A 23,255-nucleotide genomic window follows, 5' to 3' on the forward strand; every position below is an offset into this window, starting at 1 on the left:
ATTACACGCACACCTCCACTCTTCATTTTCTTTCATGTCGATAGCAATAAATCTGTCTGCTTGGAAGGCCGATACGTATTTATGATTATTTAAAAATATCCTTCTGTAAGTCTCTATCGATCGTTATTGTTATTGAAAGATGTCGACTTATTACAAAAATACAACACCAACAACAAATCACAAGGGGCACCCTCCCTTTGACTTGATTGTGAAACCGAGACCCCAAGTCCCATTGGTCTAAGTTTGGTTCATCCTTTATACAGGCAGAAGACAACTGTCAAATCAATTAGTAGACTAGGCGGTGATAGCGTGAAAAATATTGAATGATTCGCGGTAAAATCTGGGAATAATTTGTATCGGTACAGCAACGATCAAGGCCTTGATTATCCATACACACGAATATCGGAAATATTCCGAATATTTCACATGTTTTGACACACCTCCGATGAGGGCGTTCCCTTTCGCAATGTGGATTAAGCAAGGTGATATCAATTATTGCTTCAGTAATTGGAGCAGAAGCGAAATAAGTCATATAGATCAATACCTTTCATTTTCATCTGTCCTTTTGTTTCATCATTTTCTTTCAATGACCCTTTCCTCCTTCTACAAAGTGAAAGTTTTTGGTAAAAATAACAAAAACGTGAGGGACAGCATTGTGTATCATATCAACTTTTGGACAAGTTTTTCAGATAAGTGGCTGCGTTTCATGAATTTCACTTAAAAGTCAATCAAAACAAAATAGGCAAAATGATGAAATAGCACACTAAGTTCGCTGAGCAATAACCCTTTTGCCGGAAACTTTTCGATACCCCTCTTCGAGCTGTTATTTTATATATTTAATTAATGTTTTATTTATTGAATGGTTTATCAAAAATACAAACAAAATAGCAGCCCGAGAGTTGAGTTACATCCAGTTTACAATAAATGCACGTGAATTACATAACAATAGTAGTAGTCGCTCCATACAGAGCGAATTTATTTCATTTTCTAAGATAATATTAACAATGACAAGATAATACAAATATTAAACGTAATGACATAACAGAAAATTAGCATTAAAACATCGTTGACATTTTATGTTATAGTCTTGTAATGCAAAATTATTTAGTAAAAGGAAATGAAAAACGAACCTACTTAATAGGAGCAATGCTTTTTAGGTGAAGGTTCGCACGATAATAATTTAAACACACGCAATGTAAAAACAATGATTACATAAAGATTACGAGATTACATTCGAGGATAAAAGTAATAAGATATAATATCATAACAAAAACTAAGTATAAGCGACTGTTTTAAAAGTTAGCGCATGCAGCTGAGATATCGTATTTTTCTTATAACACTGAAACCTAATAATGAGATAAATCTTGAGGAAAATATAAAACTAGTATAATCTATTACGAGGTTTGGAGGTAGATATGAGGAAGAAGCATAACTGAAGGTTTAAAAGGATCCGATAACTTTGTCTCAGATTCTGAAACAAAATCCTGGATTCAGCTCATGCTGCAATCATAATTATAAACCTTTAGGTCAGTCAGGAATCCCATGACTTTCACAAGCCGATCGCGACGCCTGTCTGATTATCAAGATATTTATGATTAGAATTAGCCTCTTTTTTAAAAATAACAATACAGTCTTTTGGGAAAATGAGTATGGTAAAATCGGTCACTCAAATATTTTTACTTTTTTGTCATTTTTGAAGCACTTCATGATCAATTGAAGCGCAATTTGTTTAGGGCTCCAAAATAACATATAAAATCACATACACTGATAACACGTACTGTAGGGCCATGTACAATGTGAAACATTGTTCATTAAATACGTGGGAACAAAGCTCCGATATAATGATATATCTTTCATTTTGTATAAAGTTCGAACATGGGGATGAGAGAATTATGTTCAAAGAAAATCAGCAGAAATAATCAGCAGGTATGAACTGAGATCAGTATACGGTATTCATCCGGTCCTGCGACAAGCGAGTAGTAGGGTTATATGGCTAGAGTTGCAACTAGGCTTATACGTTCATGACGTTTAGGGTTAGGGTAGTAATTAATATTCCGCGTTTATCGACGATGTCTCTAAGCGCTTTACAGATATATTATTACACCGGTCATCGGATTCAAGCTCGCCCGGAAACAATTTGTGCACCTTCTTTACTCCTTGGGGAGTATTCCAGCCAGGTGTCACTTTCCGGACGCTCACAATGCTGAGCATATAACATTAACGCATCCTACCGGGGACACATTTAGCACCTGGGTGGAGAGTGGCAAATGTAGATTAGCGTCGTTTCAAAGGACGTTAGAGTCGGGCTGGGATTTGAACCCCGTACCTTGTGATCTACAGTATGGCGACTTATCCGCTAGGCCACACCACCTCTACAGATGTTGTGGCGCGGAGCAATTGTCGTGGCTAGTAACTTCTTGGTCGGAGCAATCACAAATTGCGTATTAGGTAAGGTTTGGAATTTAATCCAAGGTGTTTGATCCGGGGTTGCATGAGCATTTACTTTATACTTTAAAAAGTTGAACATTACATGCACTTTGTTTGGTCTTGTTGCTGTAATTCCTGAGGAGCAACCCTATAGCTGGTGTTTGATCGCGAGAATTGTTGCACCATCCGGAAGGAGGGGCGTAGAGAAAGAAGTGTTCCTATCTAACTAGGTGAAGGTGAAGGTTGCATCTGTAATTTCACCTCCGTGCAAGAAGGTCGTTTGTCTGGGTACTATATTGTGAGATCATGGACATACTAGGTCTTAGTAGGTCCATGGTGAGATACCCGGTCACGTGGACGCGACCGACATGAAATCAACAAGAGACTGGACATGTACAGTAATTACTGTTAAAGGCATCGTTTTAACAATGTTTAATCTAAGATGCATGGCCCTACATGTTATCAGTGTCTGTGATATGGTGTAATATTGAAGCCCTTACAAAATTGCGCTTCAAAATGATCATGAAGTGCCTCAAAAAAGTACATATCTTTGAGTGACCGGTTTAACCATACTCATTTATCTCAATAGACTGTAGTGTTATAAAGACCGTTAGGGAAAAAAAAAAAAAAAAAAAAAAAAAAAAAAAAAAAAAATCGATTTCCAATCATAAATATCTTGATAATCAGAAAGGCGATCGGCTTGTAAAAGTCATGGGATTCCTGACTGGCCTAAAGGTTTATAATTGTGATTGCATCATTAGCTAAATCCAGAATTTTGTTCAGAATCTGAGGCAATGTTACAGAGTCACTTTAACGGTTTGTAGTCGGTTTAAATTTGCTCTCATCGGGCTGGATTCGGTCTAGAACTCTAGATAGTCGGTTTGACCATAGACCTACCAGGTCTATGGTTTGACGGACACCAAACCTCTCAGCTATTTCACGTCATACTTCGAATATGAGGGCAGCTGAAGAGCCGCTCTTTTTCAGGGGATATTACTACTACGGTATTATTTTTAACTTACAATAGGAATAATCAAAAGTTGTCTCCCTTTAGCATGAACCGTCTTCCCTTTAAAATCAGCTAGATTACCGGACCGTCTCACTATCATGACACCTGCAGTGAACCTGTTTCGACTATTGCCTTTTTCCTGTCCCCTTCCAACCCCTAGATACATTTGCTAATCACTGTTATATAATGTACTTGCCCTCATTTATATGGTGCACTCTGGATTGAATCAAAGACTGGGTCGGATGACTCAGCAAACTTTGACACATGAGGGCCGAGTCACGTTGATGGCCGAGCCAAGCAGGGACTCTGGTCGAGCTTATCTCGAGGATTGAGTGACTCATGAGGAGGCATCCCCCATTCTGTGGTATATGAGCGTGGCTCAGTGCGCAGCTGGGGGCAAGGGGGTATTGTTGAAATTAAACTAATTTATTTACATATTTCACTTACTTAAATTGATTTACAAAAGTTGCATCCCTTCCATTAGATTAACATTGAAATGTAAAAAAGGTAGCAAAAACAATACAACTTTCAACAGATAGGAATAAATCTGATTGGAATTGTTCTTCTTTCAGCTTATTCACTACGTTCGCGTTAAAGACATCATTTAACAATGTTAAATATGAGATGCATGGCCTTACGTATTATCAGCGTCTGTGATATGGTGTATTAATATTGAAGCCCTAAACAAATGGCGCTTCAAAATGATCAAGAAGTGCCTCAAAAAAGTAAAAAATCCTTGAATGACCGGTTTTACCATACTCGTTTTTCCCCAATACACAATAGTGTTATGGAAACCGTTAGGAAAACTCATAATTTGATTTCCAATCATAAATATCTTGATAATCAGACGGGCGATCGGCTTGTAAAAGTCATGGGTTTCCTGACTGACCTAAAGGTTTATAATTATCATTGCAGCATGAGCTAAATCCAGGATTTTTTTCTTCAGAATCTGAGACATAGTTACCGGATCCCTTTAAAAGATAGTCATTAACATTGTAAGAGCGGCTTCTGGAAGGCGGTGCCCTTGGTCGAGAGGCGGATTGTGAGCAACATTTGTTATGAAAGACAACTTGTTTGACATTGAAAGTCGCGCGATCAAGGTCGCTTATGTCAACTCTTGAAGATGGCATAGTGATCTGTCTTTGAATTTGTTCGCCAGCTGTTCTCTTCGTCACGCCATAGTTTGAAGACGACCTTCGATCGTAAAGGTGTGTTTATTTCCTTCTTCCAAGAAATTTATTGACTCGCGAAACAGAATACAAGCCAAATCAAGGGGCAGTTCAAAGTATATATGCCTAGCCCCCCCCCCCTCCCCCCGAAATAATCGCGTCACGTTTAATTGCAAAAGCCAAAATAGCCTTAAAAGTGAAAATCGGTTTGCAGAGTTCAAATGGACTAAAGAAAAGAATGAACAATCTCATTTAAGAAAAGTCGTTAGTACAACATCGTTGGTCAATTTGATGCTGGTGATGATGGTGATGATGATGATGATGATGATGATGATGATTTGGATCGTGTTGTGTTGGCCGCTGCTAAAAGTGGGTGTGGGATGCAACGATACAACAAAACATAACAAAATAAATATCATAATAAAAGAACAACAACGACAAGAAAAGTAGCAGCAGCAGCAACAACAACAACCCCACCAATGGAACTAGAACAACAAGATGCAAAGCACGGAATAAACAGGGACAAGCAAAAGCACAGAAAAACATTAACAACAAAAAAGCAACAACAACAATGTCTATTAAAAACACCGAGGTGTAAAACGTAGAAAAAGGGGAACAAGAAACAAGATAAAACAAAAATAAATGTTACCGAAACGCAAACATCATGCTTAAGACGATGTCCCATGGAAACACTTTTACACACAAGATGAAGATTGACTGATATAATTATATTGATCTAGTTTCATCAAATGTAAATTTTAAATTAAACGTGCCAAGGAGAACGGTTCAAATATAATAGCCATGAATACCGACACATACCATACCAAGTCAGGTTATCTTGTACTATTTACATACCAGTACCTACATCACCATACGATATAGGTTTATCCTTCTGGCAGAATAAAGTTTTAAGATGGTATCGAATTTCTCCACAGTGACAGTACCTGATACGGGGTGGTTGGGGGGGGGGGGGGGAGGGGATGCACTTGTTCTTTATGGACAGAATCAAACGAAACTTACACTGAATGTTCAAGATTGGTAAAAAAATGTATACTGGCCGAGTAATGAGCAAAGAAAGATAAGGAAATTAAGGTAAGTAGGCCGACACCATTTGTGTAGTCCCATATACATCTTTCCGTGTACAGTACTTGACTGTTACTTTACCAAGACTGGGACAAATTTATTATGATTTTGATGACTCCAGAACCTTGCAGTACACACCAATACTTACAGGTGTACATGCTACATGATCAACCTTTTCTGATCCATTCCACACCTTTTCTTTCACAATGAAATCGCATGACCAGAACACAACTTTATCTTTAACATTTATGACAAATTGATCATTGTATTATAATATCCATTTACAATCGACTTTGAATCTTCTTGAAATGATTTCCAAAGAATGGTTTCCATGTTATTTCGATAGAAAAATCACGATCTGACGGTGTTTCTTAACAGACAAATGTTTTATTCTTGACATGTTCTCAAATAGAGACAACAAGAATTATACTCGGGGCCCCAAACCATGTTACAATGCCAGATACTCAATCCAATTGGCTTGGAATTTAAGACAGGCTGCCTGCATTGTCCAACAGATATTCCAAGAGGCCACAAATACTTTTTAAACTGTTGCTCTTTCGTCGATTCTCTTTCAATTTCCTCCGCAAGTAATACATTTTCTGCTCTGTTAAAAAAAAAAAAATCCTTTTATAAATCCCTCCACCTCCTTTGTGGTTTGTTGACACCCAAGCCAGAGTGCGATGTCAAGTGAAACAACATAATAGGGGAGCAAGGGTGTCATTTTTATAATGAATTCGATTATCGATGATTATCCAAGGATAAGTGTGTATCAACATTTGACGTTTTGTTTCGGAAATGAAAGATGGCGGTGACAAAGATGTGCTCAAGTACTGTAACCACCCATCAATTTGCGATGTCACTAACGATACCATGGTGACAAGAATTACAGTTTGCAAATTGCACAATCTAGAAATATGACACTTGTACCTCACCCCTCCCCTAAACAAGGATGGAAATGGAGCAGAGGCATATTGACCTGGGTTCGTGATGTACCTGGGAAGGAGGGGGAGGGGGCGTGGAGTGACCGCATGGCATGCATGGGATTAAGTCCAAACGGGCCGTCATCTCTTTTCCACATGATCCGCCCCCTTCTATAGTTTTTATTTGACGAGGAGCTTTTTCCCTTTAGCTACATTGGCTACGCCCTTGGTAGTAAATGGTTAGACAGTTAGTGATATTATTATGTATAATATAATTATACTTTGATAAACAATTTCTATAATTTAGGTTAAATGTTTTAGGATAGTGGGAGTGGGGTGGGGGGGGGGGGGCTCTAATGTCATAACGGAGGCCTTGCTGCAAAGAGTGAAACGTTGCTGGTATGACGATGAATTAATTAAGTGTATCGTTGAACGAAATCTCCTTGAAATCTGAATCGTGAGGGCTATTCTTGTTTATTACTTCACCATGCGTGTTAAAAAATGACGATGCACTTCATTAAAACGTTCGTGTCATTTTGTAGGGGGTTATGTCGTGATCATGTCATATATACTGGTTGAATACAACATGATTTGATGAATGCCTTGCCTTGAAGTTTGGAAAGAGAATCCCTTCGATACATTTAGAATGTTACCCTTTAATGATGTTGCTCAATGTTATATCGTGTCATAGTGTGGGTCTAGCAATTGAGGGGGGAAGGGGTACTGGCATCGGGGATGAGGGAGGGGGGAGGGGGGAATGAACTATTTAATAAAAAGGCCATCAATATTATGGGAAGGGTTGCGGAGAGGGTGCCATCTTCTTAACAACTCTCTATCCCCCTTCTCTCTCTCTCTCTCTCTCTCTCCCTCTCTCTCTCTCTCTCTCTCTCTCTCTCTCTCTCTCTCTCTCTCTCTCTCCTCCTCCTCCTTCTCTCTCTCCAGCACCCACAGTTAAGCCACTAACGTTAACAAAATATTTTCCCAGATGAATCTTCATATAAAAAATACTTCCTTATTCTTGTCACCTTTTTTCTCACCTACAGAAAATATTATAATAACATATATTTAGATTTATGATTGTCTGCCTCTGTCTGTCTGTCTGTCTGTACAATGTATGTCTGTCTCTGTCTCTGTCTTTCTCTCTGTTTCTGTGTGTGTGTGTGTGTGTGTCTCTCTCTCTGTCTCTCTTTATATGTGTGTGTGTGTGTCTCTCTCTCTCCCCCTCTCTCCCCCCTCTCTCTCTCTCTCTCTCTCTCTCTCTCTCTCTCTCTCTCTCTATCTCTCTCCCTCCCATACGTACACACATGCCCTCTTCAGATCCGTTGCATTAAGTTATACAAGCCTGGACACACATGTTTGGGACGTTACCAATTATTAAAGGGGCCCCATACACTACATTCTTGGATTCTTTCTCCCCCTTTATTATTTTTAAGCACTCCAAATGGGCAACGAATGCACCCATTGTAGAGAAAGGTTGCCATCAATTTGCCTCACTTACTGCCAAGGACCTTGGTCATTTTTTTATTTTATAAATCCGTGATCAGTTTTTCTTGAAATGAAATAGTTGATTATTTCTAATATTTTAATCTCTTTAGACAGCAAGTAATCTGTGCAACGATATAGGTGAATACCATTAATCACGTTGATAAGTGGCGCAGCTAGACGGGTGCGGGGCGCAGGGAGAATGTGCCCCTTCAATCGAATGGTAAAATTAGAGGTAGAGAGAGAGAGAGATAGGGAGGGGGAGAGGGGGAGGTAGGGAGGGAGAGAGGGAGAGTGAGAGAGAGAGAGAGAGAGAGAGAGAGAGAGAGAGAGAGAGAGAGAGAGAGAGAGATAGAGATAGAGAGGGGAAATGAGTGAGAGAGAGAGAGAGAGAAAGAGAGAGAGAGAGAGAAAGAGAGAGAGAGAGAGAGAGAGAGAGAGAGAGAGAGAGAGAGATAGGGGAGGGGAGAGATAGGGAGTGAGAGATATGGAGTGAGAAATATAGAGAGGGGAAGGAAGAGGGAGAGAGAGAGGAGAAATGAATGGAGAGCAGGGAGGGGAACATTACAAAAAAAAAACATCATAGGACCCCCTTACACACCTCTCCATATTCATGATGATGGGTGGTTTTGTTTATTCATACAGGCACTTAGTTAGACCAAAGCCCCTCCCACAAATCCCGTGCCCTACGCTACGGAACTGACTATTGCATCAATAAATTGTTTTAAAAAGATATAGCCCTGCTGTTGAAAAAGGAAATATAAAGTCGTGATCTGGGGGGCGTTTTGATGCTCATCACGCATCACTATGCATTGAGAATCCCAATTAGCTCTTCATTTTCATGTAATTCGTAAAGTCATGCGTACCTTCACGCATAACTTTATAAAACAACCCCCCCCCCGATGGATTTCCCCTTTAATATGAGAAAAACATAAAGTAAGTTGTGTAAACGGTAAATGGGAAAGTTGTCCATGCCTATGTCACAATCCATTGACGAGATCGACTCTCATAGATTTACCAATCTTGTTATATTGTCAACATGCATAATTAATCTCCATATCGAACCGAATTATTTCAAACTTTCGTCATTCTCTTCCTCAAGCTTTCATACAAAATGAACTTATTACAAAGGTTGGATTACCCCGCACAGAAAGATCTGACCGTCAACTTTACGATGACTTGGCTCAGGCTTCGAAACAGAACCCTGGACAGAATTAGACACTCGTTAGTTGGCAAGAGTTATCAGACGAGGAAAAAAAGGGCCCCACATTTGGAAACTTCCATTGATTCGCTGTCCAAGATATTGGCAAAAGGGGGAAAGTTCCGCTCCGGGCGGAAAGGAGTTAAGTTGCGCCAATTCTGTGACCTTTACCTCCAAGTTTTGTTTGAAACTCCTTGATATGAATCACCTTCTATCAATGAAACATAAAAGAGAAAACAAACCAAAACAATAAAGAAAAGTAAACAAAACAGAAAAATGAATATATAAATATATATATATATATATATATATATATATATATATATATATAAATCGTCATTTAAAAATAGAAAGAGAGTTGAGGGTTATAATATTTAAGCGTGTAATGAAAATACATTTAAAAAAAATCAATTAAACAAAGCAAGTCAAAACAAATAGCAATTAAAAAAAAAAAATTAAAATCGTCGTCTTTTAAAATTCAAATAAGTTGATGGTTGTGGTAGTTTAGCTCATGAATCATGACAATCATGATCATGATGATAATATTCGAACCGGGATGTAATACAGCACTGATGATTATAGCGTTTTTGTTTATCCTTATCTTTAAAGCCCCACTGTCCTACTTGTAGCTACTTGCTCCCTCTATATAGAAAACCTCCCCAATCGGTGCCTGTTGGTCCCCCATGGTCCTCTTTTTTTATGTTAATTGAGAGCTAACTTGATGAGATAACCACCTGCCCAGTGACCTTGCAGGATGGTGTAATCCCTCCTGTAAAGTAGTTCAAACGGGCATTTAAAGCAGATCTCTTTAAGGAAATTTGATATTTTAAACATGTTATTATTCCTCCCAATTTGCAGTTTCAGTCAATCAATTAATTTATTATGCGCAATATATTATACATACTTCTTCTGTTTACCCTGCCATTACTACCAGCATTAATTTTTCGTGCAAATTTGTACAATCACATTGAAAATAACACAACCTGCGAGCATGATGTGTGATGACTCACGAATAATTAAGGGTCTTCTTACTTTTCCCGGTATATCCAGGGTTGTTCAAACGGGTCCTGATAGTTTGCGACCTTTCATTTTGCTTGGATAATTTATCATCTTGCCAGAGAACTTAGTTGATAAGACAGTGAAAATACCTTATCTTAAACCCTGACTTATAAATAATCATTTGATGCTGTGGAAAGGCATGTTATGAAATTGATCATAATTTACCGATTCTTCAAAATAGTGAGTGTTGTTCGTCCTGGGGCCCCGTCTAATAAACAGTTGAGATAAATCGAAAGTTCTTTGCGGAACTATGTACATAAGAGCTAGGAGAGTGCAAACTTGTGATTGATAAGAGGATTTGTGATTGACTGGGATCAATCGCAACTCTTTATATAAAGACGGGCCCAGTTTGTCATGTCTGTGATAACATTCACCACAACACTTGGTCGGGGGTATGAGGGTTGGGGTGATTCGCCTGCCATTTCTCAAGACAATTTATGGTTTTTTCGGCAGTAAGCAACACTAAAAATTGGTGAGTCGATATTGAATACTTTGCGTCAGCCCTGTATTTGTTAGTTCTTCTGAATATTTCCTTGTTTGATACATATTTGTGTGTGCATTCATTGAGCTAATATTTATTTTTTCGAAAGTACCGTTGTAATGAATGCATTTTTAAAGATTCATTTGCCCGGTTAGCTCAGTCGGTAGAGCATGGGACTCTTAATCCCAGGGTCGTGGGTTTGAGCCCCACGTTGGGCGTACCCTCTTTACAGCGCTTTATCTATAAGCGCTTTATTGGTAAGCGCTTTATTGGTAAGCGCTTTATAAGCACCGTTTTTATTATTTATTAATCTATATATGTTGCATGCAGGCTTTAGCCAAGTCTAAAGAAACATGCTGGGAATATGAAAAAGAAGAAACACCTCCGAAAGCGATGGACATCATGCGACCATGTTTAAAGATGTCAAAACTATTTAACGGAGAAAGGATTCCTAACAAATACAAAATTGACTATCACAAACAATCACAACATTGATATTCTTCAAAGATTACACCAGAGACACTGGAAAGAGATTCAAAAGAAAAAGGATAACTCGAAAGTTGTCATTCTTCTGGAACGGGAGGGAGAGTGCCCCTTTTCTTGGCTCGTAGTCTGTCGGGATGTTCCAAGTTCCTCCCCCTGCAAGCCCCCAGTAACCTTCCCGAGTAAAATGAGGGCTCACGCATGTATAACCCGCTGTGTAGGGGGTGCCTGTACTATAAGGGTGAGTGGGCGTGGTGCCAAGAAACCCCCTCTCTTACACACTGATCAGACACTTTAAAGAAACAGATATATAGGCATATATATTTATATACACGTACTTATGACAATATATGTCAACTATGCTTCTATACCCTTTGGTCGGTGGGTGTATAGTGAACGTGGTTTAATGGATAGGATGTCTTTGCCTAAGATTCTCAACAAATCCAGGATTTAGCTCATACTGCATTCATAATTATATACCTTTAGGTCAGTCAGGAATTCCATGAATTTTACAAGCCGATCGCCTGTCTGATTATCAAGATATTTATGATTGGAATTCGAAATTTCTTAAACCGTTTTCCCCAACGGTTTTTATAACAAACACTATACAGTCTATCGGGGAAAATGAGTATGGTAAAACCGGTCTCTCACAGATTTTAACTGTTTTTATGCACTTTATGATCATTTTAAAGCGCCTTTTTTTAGGGCTTCAATATTACACCATATCACAGACACTGATACTATGTAGGGCCACGTATCTCAGCTTTGTAAAACTGGAAACGTTGTTAAACAATGCCTTCAATATGTCGTTGTCTGTGCGTTTTTTTTTAAAATGCAACATTTACCTGTGATAAATATTCATGTAGATAATGAAATAAAGGATACAAAAATAAAATCGAAATCCATGTTGAGGTATGTAGTTGTGTTTTACCATGGACCGACTACCCATCCCATTCATGTTCTTATGGTTGTCGTGTTTATAGAGGGTTCAATGCTACCACAACATGCAATAATCAGATAATCCTCTCTCTCCCTTTCTCTCACTCTCTCTATTTATCTATCTCTCTATCCCCCTTTTCTTCTTATCTCTCACCTCTCTCTCTCTCTCTCTCTCTCTCTCCTTTCCCTATATCTGTCTTTTCCTCTTCTCTCTCTCTATTTTTCTCTCTCTTTCTCCCTCCCTCTCTCTTCCCCAACCCTTTTCAGCTCTTTCTTTCTCTCTTTCTTTCTCTCTCTCTCTCTCTCTTAACCTCTCACTCTATCTCCCCCCTCTCTCTCTCTCTTCTACCTTTCTCTCTCTTTCCCACCTCCGTTCTCTCGCTTTGTATTCTCTCTCTCTCTCTCTCTCTCCTCTCTTCCTTGCACTATGTATGTTACTCTCTACAAACACAAACACACATACAAACACACACACACTTCTTGTGTCTCTTTCTCCTTTTGTTCACTCTCTTGGGGGGGGTGTTTCACAAAGATCCTAAGTTGAACTTATCTCTAAGTTGGACTTAAAAATTATGGAAAGCCATTAGCATCTTTGAAAATATTTTGTAAAAGTTATGTTGAAAGGCATTAATTGTTTATTCAAATCATTTATATTTTCTATCATCAAGGAGATTTCATGTTCTGGATGTGGAATTTATAAAAAAGTCTAAAATACTTGAATATCTGCTTTTTAATATAGAGGGGTCTATTCCATTTTTAGACTCCAATGGCTGTCCATAATTTTTAAGTCCAACTTAGAGTTAAGTTCTACTTAGGATCTTTGTGAAACACCCCCAGATTTCTTTGCTTCGTGAACTAACATTGGAAGAACAGAAATTTGTTCTTATCGATCACATCTACTGCCATAACTTTGCTGAATTTCACGAGTATGGTGACATTTTCATTAGAATTGACGCAGTTTATCTTACAATGAAGACCTTTCATGAGATAATTGACTGCTAAGCTAATTGCGCAATTATGGATTACAGAAGCATCGAGTAAGTCACCATAAGCCGTCACGCCTGATAATAATCCAAGTCAAACCAACTTTAATGCCAAAAGATGGAAATAGTGTGCTACTGTTCATTCACGTCACGTCAAAATGACACGTAATCTAGGTCGACCAACGAATGAGGAATATCTGAAAATGCTACGAGAAAATGGAGACAACAGTTTGTTTTTTATTTCTTTGATGAAGAGAGCTCCCATACCTCCAAAAAAATCACCACAAATGCATTCTTTTTTAATACTTAGAAATAGATTAATACAATACTGAACTTTTATACCATTATTTATTTTTGTTCCCACACTATACATGTATATATAGAATGAAAATCGAAATACAAACCGGCATTTCATAAATGAGGAAGCCTTTGTACCTGTTTCTTACTCGAATTTTCTCTGAATTCTTCTTTTTACAATGGAATTGTTTGTTTTTATTTTGTCTTTCTAACTCATAATCACTGCATTTCAAGTATTTAAGGAAGTAAATTAACAATAGGTTAGGGTTAGGGTTAGGATAAAAGTTGGGTATAGTCAACTGATTAAACAACGAACGAAAGAAAGAAAGAAGAAAGAAAGCAAAGAGAGGGAGAAAACGAGAAGGATGAAAGAAAGAAAGGTAGAATGAAAATTTGAAAAAGAATGAAAGAAAAAAAAAGATAATAGACGGATACACAATTTAGAAAAGGCAGAGAGGAAAAGAATAAAAAGAGAAATAAAAACAAGCAACTAATTAAAAAAAAGATCACTGGTGCATCAATTTGATATCGGATATCAACATTGCGGCTTTTTAGGCAGGTACCGTTACTGGGAAATGTCATACCGGTATGTTTTTCCTGTAAGTTTTATTTCGATCGCGTGAGAAAATTGTTCATAACAAACCCAATGCAATGACTCTAACGTATATCCGCATATCCCACCACAAGAAAAGGTGTTGCCCATGATATAGGTTAAAATAATTTTTAACAGGTTACAGAATTTGCATCCTATCAACTGTCAAAATAACAAAGAATATACGATTGAATGGTTTTCAATGTGGTGTTTGATTGTAATAGTACTCTACACCAATCTATCTCTAGCGCCCCCTCTCTCTTTCCCTCTCCCTCTCTCTTTCTCTCTCTCTCTTTCTCTCACTTTCTCCCTCCATCGCTTCTCAAAACTCCTCTCCCACTCCTTTCTCCCACTCCCCCCTCTCTCTCTCTGTATCCCTCTCCCTCTCTTTCCCTCTCTCTTCCCCTCTCTCTTTCCCTCTCTCCCTCTCTCCGTTCACCTCTCACTCTACCTCTCCCTATCTTTCTCTCTCTTCCTCTCCCTCTCACTGTCTTTCTTTTTCTCTCTTTCTCTCTCTATCCCTACCTACCTTCTCACATCTCTCTCTTTCACATCTCACTCTCCATCTACCTCTCCCTCTCTCTCTTCATCTCTTTCTCTCTCTCTCTCTCTCGCACTATTTCTACCTACCTTCCAGTGAAAAAAATACACGGGGGCTCGAGGCGAATTAGCCCCCGAAATGCCCAAAAGAGCCCCCGAAAGTCATAAAAGAGCCCCCAAAATTTGCATAGAGTTCAATGCGAAACAAACTAAAGAGTTTATTTTCAAGCAAGCTGCTACCTTCTGATATCGCCCCCCCTCTCTCTCTCTCTCTCTGCCTCTCACACATCATTCCCATTTTTTCTCCTTCCCGATCTTGTTTCCTTCATTTTCATTTCCCCCTTTCTCCATTCTTAGTTATCAATTACACGTATGGAGAGGAGAGGGGAGGGGTGGGGGGGGGGGGGGGGGGGAGGGGGGGTCTCGATTCTTCGCTGAGCTTCCGTTTATCATAACTGAAGTTATGTTATACTTATGCTGCTACTCAATAAGATTAACAAAGACACATAATTAGTATGAACATATCTCTACTGAACTGGAAACTGAATCGTTTTAAGCTTTTAAGCTTTTCATATCCGGTGTCCATATTAATTTGGCAAACTTCCAATTTTGTTAAACTATTGTAAGGGCAGTAATCAAATCAATTTCTGGATCACGTTGTTATACGAACTTCGACTTCATTCGAAATTATTAGAGTTTTCATTTTTACTCTCCTTTTTCAATATTAGTGTCACATTTGCTGTTTACCCTTGATCATTGATAAACATAGGTAGGCAGGAAGAAAGGAAGGAGAAAAATAGTGTAGGGAGAGAGAAAGAATGAAATATGGAGAAAGAAAGAAAGAGAGGGGGAGAGAGAGAGAGAGAGAGAGAGAGAGCGAGAGAGAGACAAAGACAGAGACAGACAGACAGACATGCAGAGAGAGAGGGAGAGAAAAAGAGAGAGAGAGAGAGAGAAAGAGAGAGAGAGAAAAAAGAAAGAAGGGGAGGCCGGGAGAGACGGGGGGGGGGGGGGGGGGGGGTCAGAGAGTGAGACAGAGAGACAGAGAGACAGAGAGACAGACAGACAGACAGAGAGAGAGAGAGAGAGAGAGAGAGAAACAGAGACATGATAGAGGGTTAGAGAGAAACATAAGTAGAGTTCAGAGAGCGGAGAATCTGAATGAGAAAATTCGGACCCACAAGAGTTCATGTTCAAATCGATGTCATCCGTTGTGTTCAGCCACGCATCACAAGCGGGCGCTAGACTACACAATGTAGTTAGCTAGACCTGTAAACTCGATAGAGCCGACGACACACATAGCACGCAGAGATCTGCTAATTAATTTGACCATACTTGACCATTATAGCAGTGTGCTCAATTCTGAATTGACAAAAGACCCATTATGTAAAGTAGTCTTCAGAGTATGGTCTGCAAAAACAACATTTAAGCAATGTATGTGCTAACCTCTGGGATATTGTGACCGATGTCATGTTGTAATATGTTGTAGTATTTTCTCACCTATCCTAACCCCATCCGCCCCCACTCCTCCGCCTAGAAAAAAAATAATAACACAACCCCGCGTGATCGTTTATAGTTTGTACAACATGATACAACAATTTGTTATTCAATTAGAGTTAACACGATGGTAAAACCTTTCGAGACTTATCTCTGGAGCATATTCAATACCCTGTTGTATTTCCGAAATAATTCATGTTCAGATTATGTAATACACTGTACTTCGATGTTCGCACGTTTTGATAAACAAGGCTACTGGAATCGCCTTATGTTCATCTAATTTATCGAAGTCTTTGCGATCGCGTTAGTTAGGCTAATATACCGATATTACTTATATTTCACCCATGACGTATTTCCTCAAATAACGATACTTTAGTTCAAACTTTCATATTGGTTACAAGGGAAAGAATAACCAAAGGTAAAATTATACACAAATAAAAAAAAATCTGGGGAATGAGTACGATTAAAGTCAGATTATCTGGGTAGCATGTGTGAAAGGAATGACTACGTTTTAGTGTTCAAACATTGATCACTATTGCAGACACATTCGTTAAATCGTTTGTAAACAGCGTATATTTCCGGCAACAGAAGAACGCTAAGATTAGATGGACAAAAAGTACAGTCACCCCACTCAGATGTAAACACAAACGCGAACAGAATATGTAATAACACTTTATGAAGTGGCAGATGGCGATGACAACAGAACATTTCAATTACCATAATATATTGTATATTCCTAATTGACAATTAACATGATTACACTTTTGTGAAAACGGTCCATTAATAAACTTGAAGATCCCAGCATATGAAAGGTGAATTGTAGGGCAATTAATATCTTGCTTAAGAACGATGAATGAAAACGTGAGAGAAGACAGTGAAAAAGAGACAAATATTCTATCCCCATAATTGCAAGGCTCCCAGGACAGCGCAGTGATAGAAATAGTCAACCAAGGTAAATAAGACCATTAATAATTATTATACATGTATAGATAAAGACAGGGAGGAAGAAGACGACGGAGAAGAGGAAGAAGGAGAAGAAGAAGAACAAGAAGGAAAAAAGTACAAGAAGAAGAAGGAAAAGAAGAACAAGAATAAGTACAATGAGAACAAGAAGGGGAAGAGGAGGAGGAGGAAGAAGAAGAAGAAGGAGAAGGAGAAGGAGAAGAAGAAGAAGAAGAAGAAGAAGAAGAAGAAGAAGAAGAAGAAGAAGAAGAAGAAGAAAAAGAAGAAGGAGAAAAAGAAGAGGTTAGTTATTATGATCGTTGTTATTTTTCTGTATTTGCATGGTCTGTTTTAAACAATGTATTCCATTGATGTCGGAGTGGATTTCAGTAAAGAATCCTTTGATAATTACATCCAAGAAAAAAAAATAAAACAAATCCCGTTGTCACTTTCACTTATACCTAGTACATAAATACAGTGTACATACCCTTGAAGGTTTGGGCCGAAAAGTACAGCGAACTTTGAAAACTCCAAAGTTCAATAGGGAGACTTCTTGATCACAATATCAATCATTACTAAACCGTTCGCGGCACAATGTGTATCAGATGTCAATGATATACAAACATCTTTCACTTCCTTGTAATCATTATATCATTTAATGACATTAAGTAATAACAAGTCAACACTTATACGTCCTTTCTAATATCGTTATCATTATATAACAAGAAAAGGACAAGGAAAAGGATAAGTTGACTATAATTATATTTTCCTTTCCTTACATGGTTGTTCACACGATTTGTGAAATCATTTGTTTTAAAGGCACACTGTCCTACTTGCAGCTACTTGCTCCCTCTATATAGAAAACTTCCCCAATCGGTGCCTGTTGGTCCCCCATGATCCCCCTTTTCTTATGTTAAATGAGAGCTGGGTTAAAGACATAGCCACCTGTCACAGTGACCTCGCTGGCTCGCTGGGTGGTCTAATCCCTTCTGGCTGAAGTAGTAAAGCCTGCCTTTAAACGTCTTTATTCTGTTTCTGTCACTGCTTGTGTGTTTGTGTCTTTCTTTTGTTGATTCGTTGTTTCCGGCTGCTGCAGAGGGAGTGGGGGTTACTGGAACAAGCAAAGTGCTTCTGCACTTTTCGTAGGTGTCATAATAATGTACATGTACTATAATAGAAGATCGTTATTAAACACTATGTAGAGTGTTCATCGGTTCATAGATATTAGATGAACGTACAACAAAAAAAAGTTGGAGGCATTGGAAGCTGATACTAGATACCACGGAAAACAGTATTTAACTACTGATGGAGCTACCCTACTAAAATAAGACTAATAGATAAATAAATAAATGAATACATACGTTATAGTGAACAAAGCACTGGGCCTGTATATATCTACGCTTGATGCCTTAATTTTTTAACTTAAAGCCCCACTGTCCTACCTGTAGCTACTTGCTCCCTCTATATAGAAAACTTCCCCAATCGGTGTCTGTTGGTCCCCCATGATCCTCTTTTTCTTATGTAAGTTGAGAGCTTAGTTAATGAGATAGACACCTGTCAGTGACCTCGCTGTGTGGTCTAATCCCTTCTGGCCCAGTATTATTGACGGTCTTTAACACAATTTGAATGATACTTTGAGTCACGTTTGTATAGCGCGTTATATTTCATTTCCCTACGCTTTACATGCAATCATTGCTACCCTGGTCATGGATTCAATTGCTAATACACACATGATAGTCCACACACTCCGTTCCCTGTGGAGTATTGCGGCAAGCACGGCCAGGCGCCAACCCATGCAACCCTCCCACATGGTGTCTATTTAAACACCTGTGTGGAGAGAAGCAATGTAGATAAAATGCCTTACTTAGGGACATAGTGTAAGTGGCATGCCTGTAAGAACCCATCCTTCACCAGTCAAGAGTTTAAACCACTCGAATACGAAACCTCTACGAATAACTATGACATTGTTTCTTACTGATGGAAACCAGTTGTTGGGATAAATGCAATAGTTTATGGAAAGGAGATCACGGGTTATGGTTCTAAATCTGAATACGTTTAATATACGTTTAAAACAGTTCTGCAGGCAAGGTATGAATTTTGTATTTGAAATTTGGTTCTCGCGCTTTTACTCTCATTATTTAGGTATTATATAATTACTTGTATCAACCTCGATAAGATCCGGTTCAAACTAACCGACCTCATCACACATGCCGGATATCCGTACATTTTCTGCGTTGGAGTTCTAATTCAAATGGCCAGTACATGGACAGCCACATGCTTTGGAGAAGAAAAAAAAACATTCACAAACAGAATTGCTAATTTACATGATATCTTTCACTCGCACGGTGATAACAATGATGTTCAGGGATTGCTGAATGTTAAACCGGAAACAGAAATAAGGGTGTGGCGTGGGATAATTGTTCCGCAGTAGCTGGGAATCGATTAAGACGAAATATCACCCTTCTTTTTGTTTGTTTAACGATCGAAAAGCAGCTAATGAAATAAGACTCAAAATAATAAAATTACACAATTTAGAAACTAGTTTGTTGAACTTTAAAGAATTTTGGAAAAACCAGAGCTTATGGCGCTCAATAGGCCTACATGACATGCAAGAAAAATCAGTGGCTGAATCTTTTTACTTTTTTGTTGGTTTCTTTAAAGCATGTACAGGGTTATGGTAAGGGGAGTAGGATACGAGAATTGACAGTCTCTCTCTCTCTCTCTCTCTCTCTTTGTTTCTGTCTATATGTCTCTCTCTGTCTCTCTCTGTCTCTCTCTCTCCCCCTCTCTCTGTATCACTCCTTCAATTACTTCAAGAAGGAATTAGAGGATGGAGGGTAAGAGAGAAATATAGTAGAGGAGGGGTGAATCAGTTTGGTGTACGAAAAGACTTTGGGTCCTCTTCTTCCAAACCAGCGCTCAACATGCTCACAGAAAAATACTCACAAAAATACTCACAGAGTGAAGAGAAAACGGGACAGCTAGAGACAGATATAAAGAAGGGGAGCATTTTGCCCAGAGGATAGACGATAAGATGCAAAAGATCATCATCTCTAAAACCTAAGACAACTAAGGGAAATCCAGCCTTGATAACATATTACATATTTTCTAACATTCATTTTAATACGTAATATCAAGGAGTTTCAATTTTCATGATTTTATAGCCAATGTTTCGAATATGCATGCAAAATATCTTCCAGGAAAACAGTTATGGTAATCGGAGTAAAGATCTCTTTTTTTTGTTCTTGGTTCACTTTAATTCTTTTAAACGTCCTCTCGCCACATCCGAAAACCCAATTGCATGTCAATCCCACACCCAAATGTCCTTCTATATCTCTGTATAGCAACATAATCACAAACTACAAAAAGCATGGATCAAATTTGGACGAGTCTCTTTTAACCCGTACTGCGCCAAGATGATTTGCTTGTTTCGAAATTTTACAAAAATTTGATGAATGTGTTGTTATTTTTGTTTTCAAACGCTTGGATTTACTTAACCATGGTTAACTTCCTTACAAAAAAACTTTGTATACTGAAGTTGTACGTTATTGAATACAAAATATTTCTACCCTGCTTTAATTCATACATATACACTATTTGGAAATAAAGATGATTTTTCTGTCAGTCCGTTAGTTTTCTATTCCTCACATGTAAACTATTGTTTCATGGCTAAAGTGAAAGGAGACGCTGCTTAAATTCTCAATTTTATCAAGAAATTTAAGTGGTATAATAAAATAATTCTTAGTTGCTAATATAGATTCTGAGTCACGTTCTAAACATTGATTGGTCACTACATAGGCCTGTATAAATATTTCTTGGTGGAACAAGTTTATATCAGGGCTCCGTCTTACAAAGAGTTGATATCTTATAACTTATTTGCGATTGATATCAATCGCAAGTATGTACATAAGAGATAGGAGACGGCAAACTTGCGATTGATTGGAGGACTTGCGATTGATTTGGATCAATCGCAACTCTTTGTATTAAGACAGAGCCCAGGTCTGCGCGTCACATTGTACGTGATACCGGCAGACGGGCAGAGCATGAGTTAATTTTCCACCTCTGCAATAAAAGTACAGTCATTCTTGTTTTGTACCAGAAATGAACTTTACAACTACATCCTTTCTAAACAAAAGTACAGCTGACTCTAAACGTCGATGTGATTGGTGAGACTGCAATAAAAATACGGCCACGACAATACGGAAATAGAACCATGTGGTATGATAATTTCGAACTTCATTTGTGAATGAAATTCCATTGCATTTGAGACATTTTCACATGGACTACGTGGGAAAATGTTAGTTGCGACACATCCAGGGTAGTGTTTTCTTAATGATAATAATAATAATAAAGGATTTAGGCCTATATTGAGCTCATTACGAAATACTGTCTCAAGCGCTTTACTGATGTTAATACCCCAGTCATCGGATTCATTCACGCACAATGTGCACCATCTCCACTCATGGGGGAGCGGGGGGGGGGGGGGGTGGGGGTCACCGTGGTCACCGTTAGAGCCTATGGCAATTACTAACACAAAGGCGTTCTTCACCCTACCAGTTTCTCTCCTACAGGCGTAGAGGGGCAAATATAGCTTATAATGCCATGCCAAAGGACATTAGTGTCGTGTGGAATATTCACACGGGATAATCATTCACCTCGGTGCCTGAAACTATAATAGTTAAGCATTTCGCGAGAGAGCGAAGCGAGGAAAAATATTATTTCCTCATCAAAATATCCAAAGTGATACATGTATATATCTAGGCATCTTGAGCTTTCTGATAACTATTTTTCTTCATGAATATGACGCAATTCCAAAATAAATAATCAAAAAGAATAAAAAAACAAAGTTGGTCTCGTGTTCGAACACGAAGTTCCACGTTTGTTTGTTTGTTTATCTGTTTATTATTTATGTGTTTGTTTTATTGCTCCACATTTCACATACCTAGATTGTCTCATTGACATGTTACACGAATATATATATTGTTTCAGTATATTTACTTTACTGTTGTACCCCTACTGTTATACCATATCAAGAAATAATTTTAACACAGATTAGAGCATATAAGAATAAAAGAAAATGGAGGGTATGTAAGAAGAAGGAGAGAAGAAGAAGAAGAAGAAGAAGAAGAAGAAGAAGAAGAAGAAGAAGAAGGAGTACTTAAATGTATATTCATCATGATCATGTATATTATATCAAATGTATACTAAAACAGGGCCCTATGTATGAATGTCAATTATATGTTGTTCCTATGTTCATATGTTGAAGCAAGAATGTGCATATAAACAATTATCCTAAATGGACACAATAAAGAAATGAAATGAAAATAATACATAATATTTAACGAGACAAATGTATCATAAAACAATGATAGACATTTAAGATAGATATTAAAATGAAAATGTGAAATATGGGAACCGTATTAAGAAGCAAAGCTTATACATGTTCCTGAATAAAATGCTAAAAATATGGTAACCTAATTCGATAGCAATAATGAAAGACGTACACTTATTAAAAGGCATTGAAACATTATCATTATATGAGTAACATTTAAACCAAAAATATTACGTGAAGAATACATGCTTTTAGCCAAGTTCACTCGAGCAAAACAATCTCGGTCTGCAACGTGTAAGACTAATAATATGAAGACAGAGACATAGGGAGAGAGAGAGAGAGAGAGAGAGAGAGAGAGAGAGAGGGAGAGAGAGAGAGAGAGAGAGAGAGAGAGAGAGAGAGAGAGAGAGAGAGAGAGAGAGAGAGAGAGAGAGAGAGAGAGAGACAGGGAGAGAAAGAGAGAGACAGAGACAGAGAGACAGTGAGATAGTGAGACAGAGAGAGAGAGACAGGGAGAGAAAGAGAGAGACAGAGACAGAGAGACAGTGAGAGAGAGAAAAAGAGAGAGAGAGACAGAGAGACAGGGAGAGAAAGAGAGAGACAGAGACAGAGACAGCGAGACAGTGAGACAGAGAGAGAGAGAGAGAGAGAGGGGGATGAAAGGTAAAGTTTGTTACACAAACTAACCAAAAAAAGGAGAGCATGCAATGTCCACCCTCGTGGGAAAATATTCCTTAGAATGATTTCTAAATGTTTGAGCTAGGCTAATTAAGCCTTGAGTAAATAATATTTACATTTTGTACATAATGCTCAGTGGGT

The 23,255-nt window shown here is 38.3% G+C and overlaps 1 non-coding gene across 1 annotated transcript; it reads left to right on the plus strand.

The window, feature by feature from the left end:
* Positions 1–10,976: 10,976 nt before the first annotated feature.
* TRNAK-CUU lies at positions 10,977–11,049 on the plus strand. Its single transcript has one exon. It is a non-coding gene; the product is annotated as a tRNA-Lys (tRNA).
* The last annotated feature ends 12,206 nt before the right edge of the window (positions 11,050–23,255 follow it).

The sequence above is a fragment of the Strongylocentrotus purpuratus genome, unplaced genomic scaffold, assembly GCF_000002235.5.
Source record: "Strongylocentrotus purpuratus isolate Spur 01 unplaced genomic scaffold, Spur_5.0 spur5_scaffold_13, whole genome shotgun sequence".
NCBI classification, from domain to species: Eukaryota; Metazoa; Echinodermata; class Echinoidea; order Camarodonta; family Strongylocentrotidae; genus Strongylocentrotus; species Strongylocentrotus purpuratus.